The following is a 21,109-nucleotide window of genomic DNA, read 5'->3' as shown; positions in this document are numbered from 1 at the left end:
TTGCTTAAATAACGGAAAGTGTAGTATACCCCTGGAGCTTAGGGGCAGAATGGCCTTCCTCCTATTTATCATGTATCAGGAAGCACTTTTTCACACACAGAGTAGTAGAGATTTGGAACTTTCTCCCCAAAAGGCTGTGGATGCTGAGACAATTGAAGATTGTCAAGATCTAGACAATTTCACGATTGAGATAGATAGATTTTTGTTAGGTAAGGGTATCAAGGTATATGGAGCAAAGGCAGCTAAACGGAGTTGAGGTGCAGGTCAGCCATGATTTAATTGAATGGCGGAGCAGGTCTGAGGGTATAATGGTTTACTCCTGTTCCTATGTTGCATCAGCAGACATCTGAGAGCAGCTATGTACCCACCTTCTAGGCTGGGGGGAGGGAGGGAATAGCATTTAATTGTTTAAAGGCCATACCTGAAAGGATCAAAAGTGCACGTAACAAAAGAAAAGAGAGAAAAATATAATTAAAAAAAGGAAAGTACATTCCATTTGGATGTCCATGCTTTGGAAGTCGGAAACTCTGTGGCATAAAGTGTCAAAGCCTCGAGCTGTGCTGGCACCTTAAAATCTCTTCTTATTTCTACACATCATAGAAATGAACAAAAAGAAAATGTAAACAATTGAATTGAACCTATAATGGACCTTAATTTCTGATGATTCCAGTTTTCAGTTTGTCACTAAAAGGTACATGTTTTAGTCCCCACATTCCTCATTTGTTCATCAGCAGAGAAGCAATACATGAATCAGTTTTATTCCATTAAGGATTAGTATAACCAATAGGCATCGGCACTCATTGTCTGAGGCCTTTCAGCAAGGAACAGATGGGCACTCATGAGACAAAAGACCAACTCTATCTTTCTTGTACCCCTCTCTTTCAATATCATAGTATTAAAACTGACCACGACAACTCAAAGTCTTCCATTTAAAAAAAAAATCGGGTGTATAACCCCAAACATTGAGGAGTTGACTTGCTGATAAACAAATACAAGATGGAAATGCCCCAGCAATGGTAAATAATGGAGTACTGCCACTGGCCTTCACTAACTCTAGAACTAGCTTCATGCCAATGTTTATAATAAGTTTTCTGGGGCTTTAGTAGGCCCAGTATTGGGATGTGCTACTTATGGCTCTTGCTTTAGAATACTGTATACTGGCTCTGTTACCTGGCTGTGAGGGATGAATGCCAAAACAATCTGTAAAACCAGAGTATTGCAAATTTGGCCATTTCAGGATTATTTGGAAGATCTGAACTTGACCAAAATTCAAACCATTTTCTGCTCAATTTCCATTTTTTAAAAAAAGCTTTGAATAATATTGACAAGTTATTTATCCCTGCACACACAGCACCATTTCCCATGTCTCACTGCAAGCTTTCTGTGGCGATGACTGGCAAATGCTTGGAAGCAAAGTCAAGGTTATGGTGTGCGGGTTCAAAATTAAAGATTTAAAAAGTATTGGCTCCCCAGCAGGATGTATACTAAATTTTCCGATGAGGAAGTGACACCCCCTTGATTTTGCTTCAATAGTAACTGTGAGTCTTCAAGGCCTGGGATTCCCGCCGTTAAAGGGGCTGCACATTTCCAAGATGTATTGCTGATAAGCAAACATTGGGGGGAAAGGCCCCAACGCTGGTATCCAATGGAGTATGGGCACTGACCTTCATTAGCTCTAGAACTATCCAATTTCCTTGGTGGAAAAATATCATTACATTTTTGGACTTGTCAAGAAAGTCTTCTTTCACAATGCCCAAAAGACACAGTACTTGGCACCTTGTCGATCTAGTGTTGAGCACCCATCTGGTATGTGTGAGTCAAGGGGAGGATATCCAAACCCATGCCAGTTTGGATGTCATGTAAACATTTTTCTAGGAAATCTTGGGAGAAAGGTGGTAAGTTTCAATTGATCGTCATTGCCTTACTTGGGTTATACATTTATGCTCTCTGTCAGTAAGCTAAAGTGTATGCATCTGATCACTGACAGTCTAGCATGCCTCATGGTTATTAAATTGTTTGTTAGCTTCATGAATACCCACCTTTTCTTCACTGATAGGCCCCAGATAATGAGTACCGATGCCTATTGGTTATACTAAAGAAGAATATACTGATAGGGTTAGATGAAATAGGGAGGGAGGAGGCTCATGTGGAGCCTAAACACTGGCATGGACCTGTTGGGTCGAATAGCCTGTTTCTGTGCTGTACATTCTGTCTAATTCTATGTACTATTAATCCTTCAGCAAAAGCAAAATACTGCGGATGCTGGAAATCTGAAATAAAAACAGAAAGTGCTGGAGAAGCTCAGCAAGTCAGGCAGCATCTGTGGAGAAAGAAACAGAGTTAATGTTTCAAGTCGAAGACCTTTCGTCAGAACTGGAAGAAGTTAAATGCCTTTTAACATCTTCCAGTTCTGACGAAAGGTCTTCGACCTGAAATGTTAACTCTGATTCTTTCTTCCCAGATGCTGCCTCACTTGCTGAGCTTCTCCAGCACTTTCTGTTTTTATTTAATACTAATCCTTAATGGAATAAAACCTAAATAAAGCTGCCTAAAGACTAGTAGCTGGATCAAGTTATGGGAAGTGGGGGGCAATCACCACAAAAAGGTAGAACTGGTCCTCTCAATGAATTAAGTGCTTTAGGTTCCATTTCCATTGCTGCAGGAAAGGAAATCTGGAGCAGTACAAAGATAGAACAAATTTTGACAATGGGTAAGGTAAGTAAGTATTTCCTTTTAGGATGGGTCAGGAATTTTTAAATAGGCCGACATGAAGACCCCAACTTCCATCTCCAGCAACTTTATATTTAGTGCTTCTGGACTTCTGGTTGCAGGAGGTCGACGTCTATGTGCTGACTCCCTCTGTTACATAGAATTTACAGCACAGAAACAGGCCATTCAGCCCAACAGGTCCATGCCGGTGTTTATGCTCCACACGAGTCTCCTCCCACCACACTTCATCTAACCCTATCTGCATATCCTTCTGTTCCTTTCTCCCTCATAGAATCATAGACAGGTTACAGCACAGAAGGAAGCCATTTGGCCCATTGAGTCCATGCCAGCTATATGCAAGAGCAATTCAGCAAGTTCCACTCCCCTGCCCTAGCCCCGTAGCCCTGCAATTTTTTTCCTTTCAAGTACTTATCCAGTTCCCTTTTGAAGACCATGATTTAATCTGCCTCCACCACCCCCTCGGGCAGTGCATTCCAGATCCTAACCACTCACTGTGTAAAAAAGGTTTTCCTCATGTCACCTTTGGTTCTTTTGTCAATCACCTTAAATCTAAGTCCTCTGGTTCTTGACCCTTCTGCCAATGGGAACAGTTTTTCTCTATTTACTCTGTCTAGATCCTTCATGATTTTGAATACCTCTATCAAATCTCCTCTCAATCTTCTCTGTTCCAAGGAGAACAACCCCAGCTTCTCCAGTCTATCCATGTAATTAAAGTCCCTCATCCCGGAATCATTCGAGTAAATCTGTTCTGCACCCTTTCTAAGGCCTTCACATCCTTCCTAAAGTGCAATGCCCAGAATTAGACACAATACTCCAGTTGTGGCCGAAGCAGTGTTTTATAAAGGTTCATCATGACTTCCTTGCTTTTGTACTCTATGCCTCTATTTATAAAGCCCAGGATCCCATCTGCTTTTTTAACCGCTTTATCAACCTGCCCTGTCACCTTCAATGATTTGTGCACATATACCCCCAGGTCTCTCTGTGCCCTCTAATTTATATTGCCTCTCCTCATTCTTCCTACCGAAATGTATCGACTCGCATTTTTCTGCGTTAAATTTCATCTGTCATGTGTCCGCCCGTGCCACCAGCCTGTCCATATCCTCTTGAAGTCTATCACTATCCTCCTCACTGTTCACTACACTTACTAGTTTGTGTCATCTGCAAATTTGAAAATTGTGCCCTGTACACCCAAGTCCAAGTCATTAATATATATCAAGAGAAGCCGTGGTCCTATTATCGACCCCTGGGGAACACCAATGTACACCTCCCTCTAGTCCGAAAAACAACCTTTCACCACTACCGTCTGTTTCCTGTTACTTAGCCAATTCCGTATCCATGCTGCTACTGCCCCTTTTATTCCATGGGCTTCAATCTTGATGACAAGCCTATTATGTGGCACTTTATCAAACACCTTTTGAAAGTTCATTTACACCACATCAACTGCATTACCCTCATTGACCATCTCTCTTACCTCATCATAAAACGCTATCAAGTTGGTTAAACACGATTTGCCTTTAACAAATCTGTGCTGGCTTTCTCTAATCAATCCACACTTGTCCAAGTGACTGCTAATTCTGTCCCAGATTATCGTTTCTAAAAGTTTCCCCACCACTGAGGTTAAACTGCCTGACCTGTAGTTGTTGGGTTTATCCTTACAACCTTTTTTGAACAAAGGCGTAACATTTGCAATTCTCCACCCCCGTATCTAAGGATGTTTGGAAGATTATGGCCAGTACCTCCACAATTTCTACCCTTACTTCCCTCAGCAACCTAGGATGCATCCCATCCGGACCTGGTAACCTATTTACTTTAAGTACAGATAACCTTTCTAGTACCTCCTCCTTATCAATTTTTAGCCCATCCAGTATCTCACTTACATCTTCCTTTACTGAGATTCTGGCAGCATCTTCTTGGTAAAGACAGATGCAAAGTACTGTCATGTACTTATCTAGCTTCCCCTTAAAGGCATCTATACTATTCGCCACAACTACTCCTTGTGGTAGCAAGTTCCACATTCTAACCACTCTCTAGGTAAAGAAGCTTCTCCTGAATTCCCTATTCAATTTATTGGTGACTATCTTATATTTATGACCCCTAGTTTTGGACTTCCATACAAGTGGAAACATCTTCTCTACGTCTATCCTAGCAAACCCATTCATAGTTTTAACAACCTCTATTAAGTCACCCCTCAGCCTTTTCTTTTCTAGAGTAAACCGCCCTAGCCTGTTCAGTCTTTCCTGACAGTTATTGCTAAACTGGCTCCGTTATGACTGGTAAAATCGTAGATCCACAACTTTGAAGTGTGGAGCTGGCACACGTACATCAATCTCCCCGAGATCCAAACTACAGAAACACTGACCATAACCATCTCATTCTCCAGATGAGGCCAGCTTCAAACCTCAAGTCCTAGGTCCATCTCCAAAATAACAACATAACTATGCCATTAACAACCCTGACTCACTGAACTCTAGCTGCAACTGCTTCTTGTGTAGTCATGTTGTATGCAGAATTTCCAACAAACAGTTAACTATCACCTGTTGTTGGAGCATGCATATGGGTGTGTCCCTTGCCATCCAGCACAAAAGGTGCTTTTATATTTGGTGCTTCTGTAAGTTTGGATCGCAAGAGACTGACGTCGGCACTAGCTTCCTGTATTTACATAGCTGAAACCAACTCCCTCATCTCAACGGCAGAATCTCAGGCCCACATTTTTAGCAACGTAAACATGGGAATTGGAGCATGGACTTCAATCTCCTGCGATCCAAACTAGAGATAACCTAAATGTAGAAGCATCTAAATTCTCCAGGGCTTGGAATGCTGTCAGTAACCACCGCAATCAAGTTAGAGAGACTTCTGACCATATCGCATCGAGCTCCATCTCGCTATCCAAAGACAGCAGGTGCAGTTAGACTGCCGTTTTCGCATGGATTTGAATTAGTTTTTGGGGATGTATTAAAGCAAAGGTGGTACAATAGTGGACAGCATCCTATGGAGGGAGAGCTTTTGGTTTGGAGAATGGAGGCGAGATCCGTAACAGGGCCATATCACTTCAAAATGTTTCCTATAAAGCTGGATACAATTGTATTAAGATTGAACCTTGTGCAAATGCAATTATTTGAGTGTTACTAAACCTTCCCTGCAACATAATTGGGGTGAATGCGCCACCCAGGCAAATGACTCATATTCTGACCAAGGGTTATTATCCGATATGTTAACCTATCTTTTCTTAGATGCTGATAAATGTGCTGTGCATTTCCAGCATTTTTCTGTTTTTTAGGTAGCTGAATCGTTGCCATTGGAAACAGTTCCAAAACACAGTATGAGTAGCTAGGAAACGTAGAATCCCAAACTTTTAAAAATGGACTATCCAGCTCAGTACAGAATGGGAAACATCCCTGCTCATAGCGGAGCGACTCCAGGCCAGCTTTGTGTACTTCATTTTGCAGAACATGATTCACAAGTTAGGAATTATTGCGGGAAGCACTTTTTCGGGGTAATTTTCCAATTTGGTGCTGTTGGTGGGGTGCCTCGCCCACTGAGAACACATATGCCTGGCTGCTCTGGAATTTCAAATACATGCTCTTGGCAGGCAAGACTCCTCACCGGGAGCACCATGTCAGAAAATTCCCCCCCTTTTATTTTTACTTTAACTGGAGTAAGAATACTGCACTTCATTTCTTTCCTCAGGGGAAAGCGGACACGAGGCAGATGAAATTTAACGCAGAAAAATGCGAAGTGATACATTTTGGTAGGAAGAACGAGGAAAGGCAATATAAACAAGAGGCACAATTCTAAAAGGGGTACAGGAACAGAGAGATCTGGGGGTACATGTACACGAATTGTTGAAGGTGATAAGGCAGGTTGAGAAAGCATAATGGGCTTTATAAATAGAGGCATAGGGCTCAATTTTAAAAGGACGGTGGGATGGCAGCGGTGGGGGGGGGTGATTTGCGGGTGTCAAACCCGGAAGGCAAGTAGGCAAGATCCAACCTGAGATCGCAACCCTAATGAGGCCAATTAGTCTTCCAGGTTTCGCGCCCTCTGATTGACAGGCTGGCTGCCCACAGGAGCTGCAAATTCTAGGGTTGGGGGGGGGCGGAAAAAGAAATAGAGACTTCATCGGCCATTGTGAAAAAGAGTGGGGGACGGAGACAAAGATCGGGGTGGGGGAGAAGACATCGGACATTGTCGAGGGGTGGGGGGACAAGATATCGGACATCTGGAATGCACTGCCTGAGTGGGTGGTGGAGGCAGATTCAATCATGACCTTTAAAAGGGAACTGGATAAGTACTTGAAAGGAAAAAAATTGCAGGGCTACAGGGATAGGATGGGGGAGTGGGACTAGCTGGATTGCTCTTGCATAGAGCTGGCATGGACCCGATGGGCCGAATGGCCTCCTTCCGTGCTGTAACCTTTCTATGATTCTATGATTCCCCTGTCATGGTGTCTGCCATAGCTCAGTGGTAGTTCTCTCGCCTCTGAGTTGGAAGGTTGGGGATTCAAGTCCCACTTCAGAGCACAAAATCTAGACTGACACTCCAGTGCAGTGCTGAGGGAGGTATTGTCGAAGGTACGGACTTTCAACTCTAAACCAAGGCCCCGTCTGAACTCTCATGGGATGTAAAAGGACCCTCGGCACTATTCGAAGAACAACGGTGCAGTTTTCCCTGATGTTCTGGCCAATATTTATCCCTCAACCAACATCACTAAAACAGATTTTCTGGTCATTATCTCATTGCTGTTTGTGGGCAAATTAGTTGCTGCGTTTCCTACATTACAACAGTGACCACACTTCAAAAGTACTTCATTGGTTATAAAGCGCTTTGGGATGTCCTGAGATCATGAAAGGTGCTTTACAAATGCAAATCTTTCTTTCTTTTTCTCTTTACAGATGCTGACTGACACTGCTTTGCATTTTTGGCATTTTCTATTTCTTATTTTTCTTAATTTATACAAACTTTCAACAAAATAACTGGCCACAGCTAATTGACATTGAGCTCCAGTGACTTATGGCTGGGATAATGAATTCGTCTGGACAATTTGGAAGATAATTACGTTCATCAACACTGGATGTGCAATCTGTCACAGGAATGTTCGAACCATGTTAATAGCAAATGCATTATTGCTTCACGTTGCTGACTGTCACCTCTGCTAATGTCACTTTACACACAGCGAGAAATTGCAATCCTCATTTGTTATCATAAGAACATAAGAAATAGGAGCAGGAGTAGGCCATACGGCCCCTCGAGCCTGCTCCTCCATTCAATCAGATCATGGCTGATCTTCGACCTCAACTCAAGTTTCCTGCCCGATCCCCACAACCCTTGATTCCCCTAGAGTCCAAAAATCGATCCATCTCAGCCTTGAATATATTCAATGACTCAGCATCCACAGCCCTCTGGGGTAGAGAATTCCAAAGATTCACAACCCTCTGCGTGAAGAAATTCCTCCTCATCTCAGTCTTGAATGGCCAACCTCTTATCCTGCGACTACGCCACCTGGTTCTAGACTCTCTAGCAGGGGAAACAATCTCTCAGCATTTACCCTGTCAAGTCCCCTAATAATCTTACATGTTTCAATGAGATCTAAACTGCAGAGAGAATAGGCCCATTCTATTCAATCTCTCCTCATAGAACAACCCTCTCGTCCCAGGAATTAATCCAGTGAACCTTCAATGTACCGCCTTAAATCACCTTCATTATGACTCATTGTCATCAACCCAAACAAAGAAAATCTAACAAAAGTGCCCCCTTTTTAGAAGGGTACAAATAATAAACACCCAAATCATACGAAAGACAAAGGAAACTTGTCAAATGAAATAATAATGTTGTACCTAGTGTCCATTATACACTCCAGGCCCTGCGGCGCCCACCGGTCGCGGAAGGCCTTAAGCGTACCAGCGGACACTGCGTGCTCCTTCTCCAGTGCCACCCGCCCGTGCACAATGCTGCAGAGGAGAGGCAGGCAGCCGGAGTGATGGGCCACGTCCAACCTGGACCTGTGGACGGTCACCTTCATTATGAAGTCTAGCTTTGTTTTTTTTTGGTTTACAATTGCGAATTAACTGCAGAAAATGAGCAATCGCCATACTTAAATTAGGGCTCAGTGGTACCTCAGAAATAAGCGACATGGGATCGCTGCAGAAAAGCTAAGTTACTATTTCTGCGGCTTTGCACATCATCTCATTTACACAGAACTCTGCCTATCAGCTGCAGTCAGGTAAAAATTGTGGTAGTGTTGGCTTCAGCCACAGATAAAACCTAGAATTTGACTACACTGGAGCTTCCCTTCTTGGCGCCGTTGATCTATATTCTCAGTCCATTTAACATAGGCGTGGCTTAGACTGGTCAGGCAGTTGTTTATTTGATGTTCGCAAAGTGAGTTTCAGCTCTGGATAGGAGTTTAATTAAATACATGAGGTAATTATAATGTGATTCAGTATCAATTTAAAATCGATCACTAAAATAGAAAAAACCATGGGTTAGATTTCCATCTTCACTGCCATTATAGAACCTGCTCCATTTTCATTCCATTGAAATCACTTCCAGTGAAAATCACGTGGAGAATCCGCTCGGCCAGACTACCAAGCAGGCGGTGAAGACAAAATTCTGCCCCTATTTCTAGACGGTTTGGGAATTTGCCTATTTTCTCTCCTCCGCTGAAGGCGGTGACTCATACTGAGTTCCGCAGGCGCCGCCAAACCTCCTCTACCTCACCCAAAGGGCCGTACTTGGAGCGTGAGTCTAGTTAATACGTGTTGGTAGACTATTCCACAGTGGTGGGCATCACAACCAACCCCAATGCTGCCTTAAACCAATGTCCACATTTTCTAGTTGGGATCGTTGGATCGTGATAAGGTAAAGGAACCATGGATGATTTTTCTTCTCCCTAGCCCAGGGGTGCTGAGGCCTTTTGTGGCACCCCTACTGCCCACCCTGGCTGAGATCAGTTAACTTAGAACAGAATGGGGGGGGTATCAAATCTGGGACCTTCCTCGTCTGTGAGTTATTAATTAAGCTTTGTTAACCCACTCCCGCTGCCGAGCATTTAGCACAGATCAACAATGACTCAGGTTCAAAAACCGATGCATTGCCTTGCTATACATCGGACACTGGTCAGCAAATTCTAAAAGGTGTTGACAGGAAAAGAGAAACTCCGCGTGTCTCTTCTCGTGGGCAATTTGTAAGAACGGAAATTCTGCAACAGTTACTCGATCTCTTATCAGTTTGACACAGGTTTGTGGTTTTTTGTCCTTGCAGGCTACTTTAACTGCCAGTCCTTGTAACAAATGCCGTGTCCCTATCATGGCTAGCAATTTCCCCATCATTTCACAAACGCTTGCTGCACAGTTAGTTTGGACTTGTTACCCACCGTCCATAGACTATTTTAAGCTTACTTCCTAAGAGTGTTGAAATTTAGCTGACAAACATGAACAGCACAAGAAAATGCTGTTGCAGGTGCATAGATTCACATAGCTTCATTTTCGCATGATAATTTAACTCACAGGAGTGTATTTAAATAATAATAATGAGCCTTGCCTTTCAATAAGCACATAACCTGTCTCTTCTCTGTACTGGTTTTATAAGTAGTTTATCAAGTACCAATTAGTAAGGAGTAAATTCTCAACAAACTTACAGGCTAGTTATATAGTTTGTCCTGACGCAAAGTGCTTTTGGCTTTATTCAGACTGTGTAATAAATTTGGGTTGAACTCGCTCAAATAGGCAAGAGTTGTGAGGTCATCTCTCGAGGCACTTTTGTCTTACTGTGGATTGATTTGGGTTTGTGAAGGGGACAGACTGGCAAGGGTGGAGGAGAGGATACTATTCTGGAGTTGATGAAAGTGTGGATTGGGGGTCAGTGGTGAAGGAAGAGTAGGTAGTATTGGAAGCAGGCAATGCTGCGCAGATAGAAAAATCCAGACTTGGTGAATGATCAGATATGAGGGAGGGAAGTGACTTCAGGGTGAAGCAGAACACAGGGGTCGCACACCACTTAGTTAAGCCTCAATAGCAGGCCCAGCAGGGAAGAGTTGATGGGGATGAAGCCAGAGGCATGTAGGTGCTGTCAGGAATCAAAAAGATTGGCTTTTCTACTAACCATAGCAAATATCTTTTTAAATACTAATTGAAATTCTAATTATATTATAGAGGCCATTTAAGACTAAAATTCCTGCAGGGCTTCGCTCCTCTCTATCTCTGTAACCTCCTCCAGCCTTACAAGCCCCCCCACCCAAACTCCCCATTGCTCTGACTATGGCCTCTTGTGCATCCCGCCTGCCTTCACCCCACCATTGGCAGCTGTTCCGTCAGCCACCTGGGCCCCACGCTCTGGAATTCCCTCCCTCTTCTCCTTCACCTCCAAAACTCCCTCTTCTCCTCTAAAACCCTCCTTAAAAACCACCTCTTGGTCACCCCTCCTAATATCTCCTTTTGCTCAGCGTTCATTTTTGTGTCTCTGTGAATCACCTTTGTGTGTTTTACCATATTAATTGTAAACAATTTTACAACACCAAGTTATAGTCCAGAAATTTCCACTACATTTCCACACCATTCACCTGAGGAAGGAGGAAGCCTCCGAAAGCTTGTGAATTTAAAATAAAATTGCTGGACTATAACTTGGTGTTGTAAAATTGTTTACAATTGTCAACCCCAGTCCATCACCGGCATCTCCACATCATTACTATATTAAAGGTGCTATGTAAATGCAAGTTATCGTGGCTGTAGATCCTTATGAATATGAACACATTTCATTGTTTCAATCCATTTGAATCCACTTGCATGCAAAACATCGCCTATAAAGATTAAGTAGATATTATCACTTTTTAAGAACATAAGGCAGTTTGTAGCCTGTTTAGTTTTATTGTTCTTGGCTCCACTATTAATTTTTCAATCTTGGCTAAAATCTAAATAAGATCATTCACAATTTTTCTAGTTCATTGTTTCTGGAATGTGCTGAGTTACTGCAGAATCATATGCTTGTCCAGTTTATTTTTAACACTGTACATCTCTATGTGAACGAATGATGGTTTCACTGAAAAATAAACTGCAAGTGCATGACCTGAGGGTGTATAACTCACCATCCCTAAGGGTGATTCCCGTTTGGTCCTCACCTCATTAGGTGGTTTCTGTTTTGATAAGCCATAATTTATCATTCTCTAAGTTGCACTGGCATTCTTACAAGCTTCTTAACAAATGTGTCGATGTTTATTTATTGTGACTATCCTCATAGATTAGGATAACAGTCCATTGTGCAAGATTATGGTACCAACCAGCTCATCTGACATTGTAGGAGCAATTTTAACCCTACCCACCCAGTGCAAACCGGGCATTTGGCCAGTTAAGATCGCTCGGGAGAATTATCCGTCAATGTCCTGCTCCTTTCCAGCAGTCTTAATCTGCCCTTCCAAGCAGGCAGGAAGGACACCTGACTGAAATTGGCGGGGTCCATTAAATGTGCAGACTGAGTTCTGATGATGTCATTGGGGCCTGACTGCTATTTTAACCATTGATTTGAGTGAGGAAGCCAATGTGGCTTGCCCATCAGCTGATGCTAGCGGGCAGAAAAATCAGGGCCAGAAGAGGCCCAAAGATGTAAATTTTGAAACTTTTGTTCACTTTCCTTGTGAAGCCAAGAGGGGCGGGAATGCTCCTCCAGACCAAAAGGAAAGTTTAGGCCTCCTCTACCCTGGGCCAACCCCCTTTCCGATCACAATACCCAACCAAAATGCTCTCCCAGTGCCTTACCTGAGTGCCAGAGTCCATAATTTTTACTGCATTCCCTGATTAATATAGCCTGACATTCAGACTGTAATGTCCAACATGCATTTATATAGCGCTTTAATGTAGTAAAACGTCCCAAGGCGCTTCACAGGAGTGTTATCAGACAAAATTTAACACCAAGCCACATAAGGAGAGGTAGGTTTTAAGGTGTGTCTTAAAGGAGAACAGAGAGGTAAAGAGGCGGAGAGGTTTAGGGAGGGAATTCCGCAGCTTAGGGCCTAGATAGTTGAAGGCACAGCCGCTAATAGTGGGGCGAAGGAAATCGGGGATGCACAAGAGGCCAGAATTGGAGGAACACAGAGTTCTCAGAGGGTTGTAGGGCTGGAGGAGGTTGCAGAGATAGGGAGGGGAAGGAGGAGGCCATTCAGGAAAAGAAAAGGGTAAAAGACACATCCTTCATAACTTGTAGCCTCTGAGTAGTTTTTGAAAAAAAACATAGCTCCATAAATGTGCACAAACAGCTGAAGCTAAGCCACACAAACCAGGAAGGTCTTCACTTCAATTCCCCCTTATGTGCTCGATTAGCATATCTCAGTGGTGAAGGTGTTACAGTTTTTTTCATTCGCTCATGGGATGTGGGCGTCGCTGGTAAGGCCAGCATTTATTGCCCATCCATAATTGCCCTTGAGAAGGTGGTGGTGAGCCGCTGCACTCTGTGTGGTGAAGGTTCTCCCACAGTGCTGTTCGGAAGGGAGTTTCAGGATTTTGACCCAACGATGATGAAGGAACGATATATTTCCAAGTCGGGATAGTGTGTGACTTGGAGGGGAACGGGCAGGTGGTGGTGTTCCCATTTGTCTGCTGCCCTTGTCCTTCCAGGTGGTAGATGTCGTGGGTTTGGGAGGTGCTGTCGAAGAAGCCTTGGCGAGTTGCTGCAGTGCATCCTGTAGATAGTACACACTGCAGCCACGGTGCGCCGGTGGTGAAGGGAGTGAATGTTTAGGGTGGTGGATGGGGTGCCAATCAAGCGGGCTGCTTTGTCCTGGATGGTGTCAAGCTTCTTGAGTGTTGTTGGAGCTGCACTCATCCAGGCAAGTGGAGAGTATTCCCTCACACTCCTGACTTGTGCCTTGTAGATGGTGGAAAGGCTTTGGGGAGTCAGGAGGTGAGTCACTCGCCTCAGAATACCCAGCCTCTGATCTGCTCTTGTAGCCACAGTATTTATATGGCTGGTCCAGTTAAGTTTCTGGTCAGTGGTGACCCCCAGGATGTTGTTGGTGGGGGATTCAGCGATGGTAATGCTGTTGAATGTCAAGGGGAGGCGGTTAGACTCTCTCTTGTTGGAGATGGTCATTGCCTGGCACTTGTCTGGCGTGAATGTTACTTGCCACTTTTCAGCCCAAGCCTGGATGTTGTCCAGGTCTTGCTGCATGGGGGCACAGACTGCTTCATTATCTGAGGGGTTGTGAATGGAACTGAACACTGTGCAATCATCAGCGAACATCCCCATTTCTGACCTTATGATGGAGGGAAGGTCATTGATGAAGCAGCTGAAGATGGTTGGGCCTAGGACACTGCCCTGAGGAACTCCTGCAGCAATGTCCTGGGGCTGAGATGATTGGCTTCCAACAACCACTACCATCTTCCTTTTTGCTAATTGGCTTTAGTGTCCTCAAAACAAGCAGAAGAAAAGAATTAGCAAGGATTGCCATTCCTGATCATTACCCAGTGACCCATAATGAAAAGGATGCTTGTATATCTGTTAGGTAAGATGGCTTGTAGGGGTGCCACCTGTTTGGTTTTGGACTGGGCAGTTTGCAGTTACTTTTGACTGGAGATTTCTAACATGATAAGTGGAATAAAAGTCAGTTTTTAAAAATGGGGGTTCCATTTTTTTTCCCCATTTACTTCCATGTCCAATGACCGGAAAGTATCATTGTTCCACTGTGGAGCCTCGCTCAATGGGAGGGCAGATTGGGCAGGAGTTTGGAGCAGCTGATGCGTGGCCCTCCAAATTTTTCGGTCATTAAAATTAATAACCGGAAAATTGGGAGGGCTGCGACGGGTGCACCCAGTTCCACTCCCAATTGTTCAATCTGCCTTCCTGCCTTCCTGCCGGAAGAGGCTTCCCGCCAAAAGCACTAACTGGAAAAGCGTATGCCATCAAAGTCTAAAAATGTTTCAAAGAAAACAAAGCAGACTGAACATCAGAGGCCACATTTCCTGATTCCTGACTAGCAGTGAGATACCTCGCAGCCCTGGACTTGGAAAGTTTACTCCCAGAGCTCAAGCCATAATCTCACCCCTATGCCACCCTGTCTGGTTTTCAACACGGCTAAAGCTGGCAATCCAAGTTGGCTGCGATACCCCTTTGATCCAGACACTCACTGTCTAGACTCGCACGTAGAGAATGGCCATTTGTGTGAGATACCAGTGGGGACTTGCTGCCCATGAACTTTATCCCAGTCAGTGCCCTCAAAAAAAAGGGATGGAATTGGAGAGGGGAAATGGATTAAGAATCACTGACTCCAATTAAAGAAATATAGCATGTAGGGATTTTTTAATATAATTACGTCAATAATGGCCAACAAAAGCAATATTGTCTCTTTTAAGATAATGCCTCCGTACTGGCTATCATAAAGAATAACTATCTTTTGACACTTGCAACTACAATAATCATGGCTGGAACTGGATCTGAGCAGGTGCAATAAACAGGATCACTCTGCTGGAATGGAAGCACACCCAGGAAATGGAGAAGGACGGACCGTCCAGCCAGCAGGCTGCGTGAAACCTGAATCCTCACAAAGGACAAAGGAATTTTTATTCACAAGCTATCATAGTCAGTGAGCATTAAAAGGGAAGGTGTTTTATGAGAGCGTGTAGGGGCAGTACAAGCACAATTTTTTAAAAAACCACAAAGAATGGCCTTTGTGTTAAGCAGTTAACACCTTTCTAATTGAGTGGTTGAGGTAAGTTTGATGCTTTTTGAAATGAGGACTAATTGTGCCACTTAGGATAAATGCCTGATAATAGTTTAGGTAACAAGAAGTTAAATTAAGGTAGAGCTTGAAAATAACTAATGACAATATTAGTAGCCGAACGCTTAATGCATTTGTTTAACATTCCTCTCTTCGTTACTTTAAAGCAGGCATTAACGTTTATTTTTGATGGATTGGTGCCTCTACTAAAATAGCGGACAGAGAAATGTCATTCTACTGTGTTAAACGTTCGTCCTTTAATATTTCAAGATAAATTCTAGACTCATACGGCCACTTGTTAAACCTGGAGATCAATTATTCAACCACTGATTAAAGCAAAAATAACTTACTTTTTCAAATTGGGTTCGATAAACATTTTAGAACGTAATGGTTTTTAATCTCAAGTAAAAATAGAAAATGCTGGAAATGCACAGCAGGTCGGTCATATCTGTGGAGACAACAGACAAAAGAAGAAGGATCAGCACTAGAAACGTAAATTTGCCCGTTCTCTCCACAGAGGCTGACTGACCTGCTGCGATTTTCCAGCGTTTTTCTGTCTTTATGTCAGATGTAGACCGTCAGCCAGAAGTTCTGATGAAGGGTCGTCCAAAAGGAAGTACCGGATAGAATTTTAACTTGCCGCCTGGGTGTAAAACCGGCATCGCCGATCGGCCGCCCGATTGTAATTTCTACTGATTTCAATGGGAGTGAAAATCAGGCGGTCTCTATAACGGGCAGCTGATCCACAATGCCAGTTTTATACCCAGGGGAAATGTTCTCTTTCAGCTGCTGACAGACCTGCAGCATATTTCCAGCATTTTGCGCTTTTACTCCAGATATGCAGCATTTTTCTTTTAACCTTAGTATTTTGGAAGTGACCGCTGTTTTAAAATCGACCACTCCACGTTTGGAATTGATGCTGAGATGGTTACACAGGTATTAACCAGCCTCTGTATTTCTGAACCGTTGAATAAACCTTGTACAAAATACACTCTCATTTACATTTTGGGCAGGGGTGCAAAACAAAAAAAATCTGAACTGTTTTTGAAAGGCCTCAGGAAGATCTTGATTGACAGGTTTAGAAAGGAAATGCCTTCAGCGATGCAGCATTTAGTCGAAGCTATATACAGTTCAGTCTGAATTTAAATGTGTCGAACTTATAGGAGACATATCGCTCACACCGTTATCATAAAACCATCATGCAAGGCAGTTTTAAAAATTTTGAATGCGTTTTAACTGTAAAGTGACCAGAATAAGAATTCAAGAATAGAAACCTGATCTACTTGGCCCAGCATTTTCTTGTCGTAAAGGCATCGTTCTGAACTGATTATGGTGAGAGTTTAATGGGCCAACACTTCACGTTCAGAAGGCATTAGAATTTTTATCCATATAGTAATTCCACCATGTTTAAAGGTGGGATAGGGTGGGGGAGTACAGTTTATGTTATGCATTGGCCCCCCTGCGCTGTGCAATCTGCCCTGTTCACCCTGTGGGCCGTATTCAGCAGCACCAGTGGTAACATTATCGATTTGGATTCCGCAGCTCAGTGCAAACCTTTCAAATTCACAGGTGATACCAACTTTGGAGGGGTAGTTGAATCTGAGGAGGCAACTCAGGGGGCTACAAATTGAGTTTGACAAAGTATGTAAATATGCGAAAAATGGCAGATGAAATTTAATTTGGACAAAGGGTAAATTACCAAGCATAAGAAGGAAAAATGAGCATCAGGAAAAGTGCATGAATAGTGTTGAAATAGCTCAGGGTGAAGTTGAAAGAGATCTATGGGTATCAGTAGACTTGCCACTGAATGGGGCTGATTTTAGTCTCCTGTTAGGCTGGGAAATGGATGCAAAGGGTTATAATGGAGCATTAAAATGGTGATTAGTCTCGAAAGGTGCACTGTTGTTTCTCAGAAGGCTTGGGACGGGCAGTGGAAGCCCCTGTCTGAAGTAGGCAGGAGCTTTGTAATGATGTAGAAATTGATCAGGAAATTATGTCACTTAGACATCAACATGATTTTGCATAATTTATGACATGTTTATACTTGTTACTCATCGTGGCCATGTAACCTGGGTTTCCACAGATCCAAAGCTTGTTATTTGAATACCAAAGCATTCAAAGGGGCAAAGGTTTGTTTGTGAATGTGAAGGGATTTTGTTGGAAGGATCTTGGTGACTGGCTTTGTAAGCTTTCTAGCCCTTTTGACTGTGGTTCCCCAGTAGGAATCCCCATTCTCAGCTTTTTGCAGGAAGAGGAGAACCAATAAGGGATGTCAAGCAGAGCAGGTTGCATTAGTAGGTTATTCCAGCCTAAAACACCTTACAATGTTCATTCTAACCATATTAAGTAATATAGGATAATTGCCCATATTAGCTTGGTAGAACTCTGACCTGAGTTAGAAGATTGTAGACTCAAGCCCTGTTCCTTGAGCATATTTTCCAGGCTAATATTCCAGTGCAATACTGAGAGAGTGCTGCGTTATCCGAGGTGCTGTCTTTCAGATGAAGCATTAAACTGAGGTCCTGTCTGCCTATTCCGGTTAACCAGGTGGATGTTAAAGGTCCCCGGGTACAATTTGAAAAAGGGCAGGAAGTTATCCAAGGATTTTGGCCAAGAGTCCACTTTCTGTTAACACCACCAAAACAGCTTAACTGGCCATTCAGCTCATGACTGTTTGTGGGTTCCTGCTGGGCCCAAAATTACTGCTGTATTTGCCTGCATAACAACAATCATTCATTATTTTGAGATGTTCCTGAGACTGATAAAATCCTATATAAATACAAGTTTTTCTTTCTGTGACCTGTAGCCAGTCATCACATTGTAATTACCATATGAGCCACCTATCAGGAGCAGTTAGAGTTTCAGTATTCTTATGGACTTGCCTAATAAGACTGCGACATTCCATATGGACTAGTATATTGGGACATGGGAGGAGTCCATGTTGTCCTGTTGTATTTGGTAAGACTGTGAAAGTGAAGACTGTCCTGTTCTTACTGCAAATCCCAAGTATTAGCAGCACTGTGGGTATTTGAGATTCATTTTTGGGGCCTTTGTGTTTTATGCTGGTTGAGAGATAGTGAGAACTATAAACCAACATTATAAACCTGTACTCAAATGCTTACTTGAGGTTTGAACCTAATAGGTCACAAAGTTTAAAATCAAAGTGATAGCTCAACAGGGTGAATCAGAGTATTGGAACGGTCTGATTACGATACTCTGATTCACCCTTTCCCACTCATAGCAGCTGAAAGTGATTATTATATCATCTCTTTCAGAATCCTATTGAATATTTTGTAAATAATTAAAGTCACAATTTCAACTTTGCCTTGTTTTCCTTTGAATCTGTATTTTTCTTTTTCTTTCTCACTTAAGCTTCTTTTTGTTTGCACTTTTGTTTCCGTGCCCAAGATCTTTTCTCGACTCCTGTTGTGTTTCTGTTCGTGTTTTGGGGAAAGGACTGCAGGTGGCAGAAAATCAGCAGAAAACTTGCATTTGAGAAGCAAGGCACCGAATAGATGCAATGGGAACACACTAGAGGGATTCAAGAGTGAGGGAAGCTACAGTACAGTTGGAAACACATAAGGAAAGAAAGACTTGCATTTATATAGTGTCTTTTACACCCTCAGGACTTCCCAAGGCGTTTTACAGCCAATTAAGTATGCAGCAGCGAATTTGCGCACAGCAAGGTCCCACAAACAGCAATGTGATAATGACCAGATAATCTGTTTTTAATGATGTGGTTGAGAGATAAATATTGGCCAGGACTCCAGGAGGAACTCCGCTGCTTTTCTTCAATATAGTACCATGGGATCTTTTACATCTGCCTGAGAGGGCAGATGCGGCTTCAGTTTAACGTCTCATCCGAAAGATGGCACCTCCATCAGTGCAGCACTCCTTCAGTACTGCGCTCAAACCCAGATTTTGTGCTCAAGTCTCTGGAATGGGACTTGAACCCACAAGCTTTTTGACTCAGAGGCGAGAGTGCTACCCACTGAACCACAGTTGACACCTAGAACAATGCATGGATAGCGGCTGCGGAAAAACAAATGCCCAAGTCGGAGCCACAGCCAGCTGCTTCGGGCTCTACTCATCCCTGGCTCATATACAACTCTTTTTTATATAAAAAAAAAAGTTGTTTTGACTCAACTCAAGCTGGCTCAAACTCCCCCTGGGCCATTCACCTCCGCGCACTGGTAATGATTTGAGTTTGCACTTCTGAGGATTAGGATATTACTACTGGAAAACCATATGGTGGGAGAGGGTTAACAAATTACGCACAGCTTCTTAAATGCAGAACAGATCCTGACTGTGCTTCTATTTGGTTAAGAGTTCTTACTTTTACATTCAATCTGGAATTAGAAAATTAATATAAGCCAAGTGTACATCAACATCTGGAGTATGCAAACTAGAGTGCTACCACATCCCTTCTGCATAGCCTTCTCAAGTATCTTGGGGATGACAATATACCTGGAGAGTAATATCAGAAACGCATAATGCCGTCACATTGGTGTCTGAGCCACATGCCTGCTCAGGGCAATAAACTAAAGTCAAATGTCGTATGGGCTGAACGATAAATAAGTGACCCTGACTGAGGCCATGTGGAGTTAAAGGAGGCGACTCTGTAAAGGTTGCACCTCAGGGCTTCAGAATACTGCATTGGTGAGATTTCATTATCTAAACGTTTTGCAAAAGGATAATGCCATCGCTCTGCTAATTACCAGCACACTCAAACATAAGATTTTACAGCAGGTATGGTTTTGCGATGAAGCAATTTGAAGCTGCCCTTTAGTCAATTACCGGATAATCTGAATGAATTGATACAACCTCTCCAAGATTACATGCCCAAATATGGACTCTTGGTTACTTTTGAAAATATTATTATTCCTAAGTACTAATCACACACTGAGAAAAGGTTTTGGGTCCTTCGTGGTGCGTGTAACGTCATGGAGCTTGAACCATTGGCGCCTTTGCTGTGTGCCAATACACAAAGCTGCCACGTTACCCCATCTGACACTAAGAAATGAGCCAGCCTGTTTATTCAGGAGGGCGTGGGTTAATATTTACGGAAGAAAAGATTAGTTTGAGCAATATTTATAGCACCTCAGGGGATAGAATCTGTCTAAATGAACATATTCACTCAATTAAATACCAATATGGGTTTATATGTAAACAAGTCAAATGCTTACCACTTACCAGCTGATATTTATGTTGTAAGCTCTACACAAGGGTCATTATTTTTCAGTGCTGTGATATAAAGTTTTCACTTAAATCATTTAAAAATAAACTAACAGTTCTAGCTGCCAGGCAGAACTCACACCCAGCGTAGTTTGTTAGGTCTTGCATTCGTAAGGGAGTTCTGCCCGGTGTCCTGGCCAACATTTATCCCTCAACCAACATCTAAAAACAGATGATCTGATCATTTATCTCATTATCGATTGTGGGGCCTTGTTTTGCACAAATTGGTTGCAGCAGTTTCAACAGTGACTACACTTCAAAAGTGCTTTATTGGCTGTAAAGCGCTTTGGGATGTCCTGAAGTTGTGAAAGGCGCTATATAAATGCAAGTTCTTTTGGTCTTTAAAAAATGTCTGTTGAACATTCTGAGAACATAAGGTCCTTTATGGCACATTTGGCTCGACATGTGTGTGCAAAACATATTTCCTAGAGGATAACTGTTTAT

The 21,109-nt window shown here is 42.9% G+C and overlaps 1 protein-coding gene across 6 annotated transcripts in view; it reads right to left on the bottom strand.

The window, feature by feature from the left end:
• runx1 (RUNX family transcription factor 1) overlaps positions 1-21,109 on the bottom strand; it is a 191,867-nt gene that overhangs the window by 167,400 nt on the left and 3,358 nt on the right. For 2 of the 6 annotated variants that reach the window (XM_067993232.1, XM_067993234.1), the window contains exon 2: positions 15,781-15,878. The exons of the other annotated variants lie outside the window; for them this stretch is intronic. The gene's annotated coding sequence lies outside the window, so the exon portion shown is untranslated. The remainder of the gene's footprint in view (positions 1-15,780; positions 15,879-21,109) is intronic. 6 annotated transcript variants of the gene reach the window in all.

Source organism: Heptranchias perlo, chromosome 11 (genome assembly GCF_035084215.1).
Source record: "Heptranchias perlo isolate sHepPer1 chromosome 11, sHepPer1.hap1, whole genome shotgun sequence".
NCBI lineage: Eukaryota > Metazoa > Chordata > Chondrichthyes > Hexanchiformes > Hexanchidae > Heptranchias > Heptranchias perlo.
The sequence above is the reverse complement of the archived record's forward strand: the minus strand, read 5'-3'. Positions and strand labels throughout refer to the sequence as shown.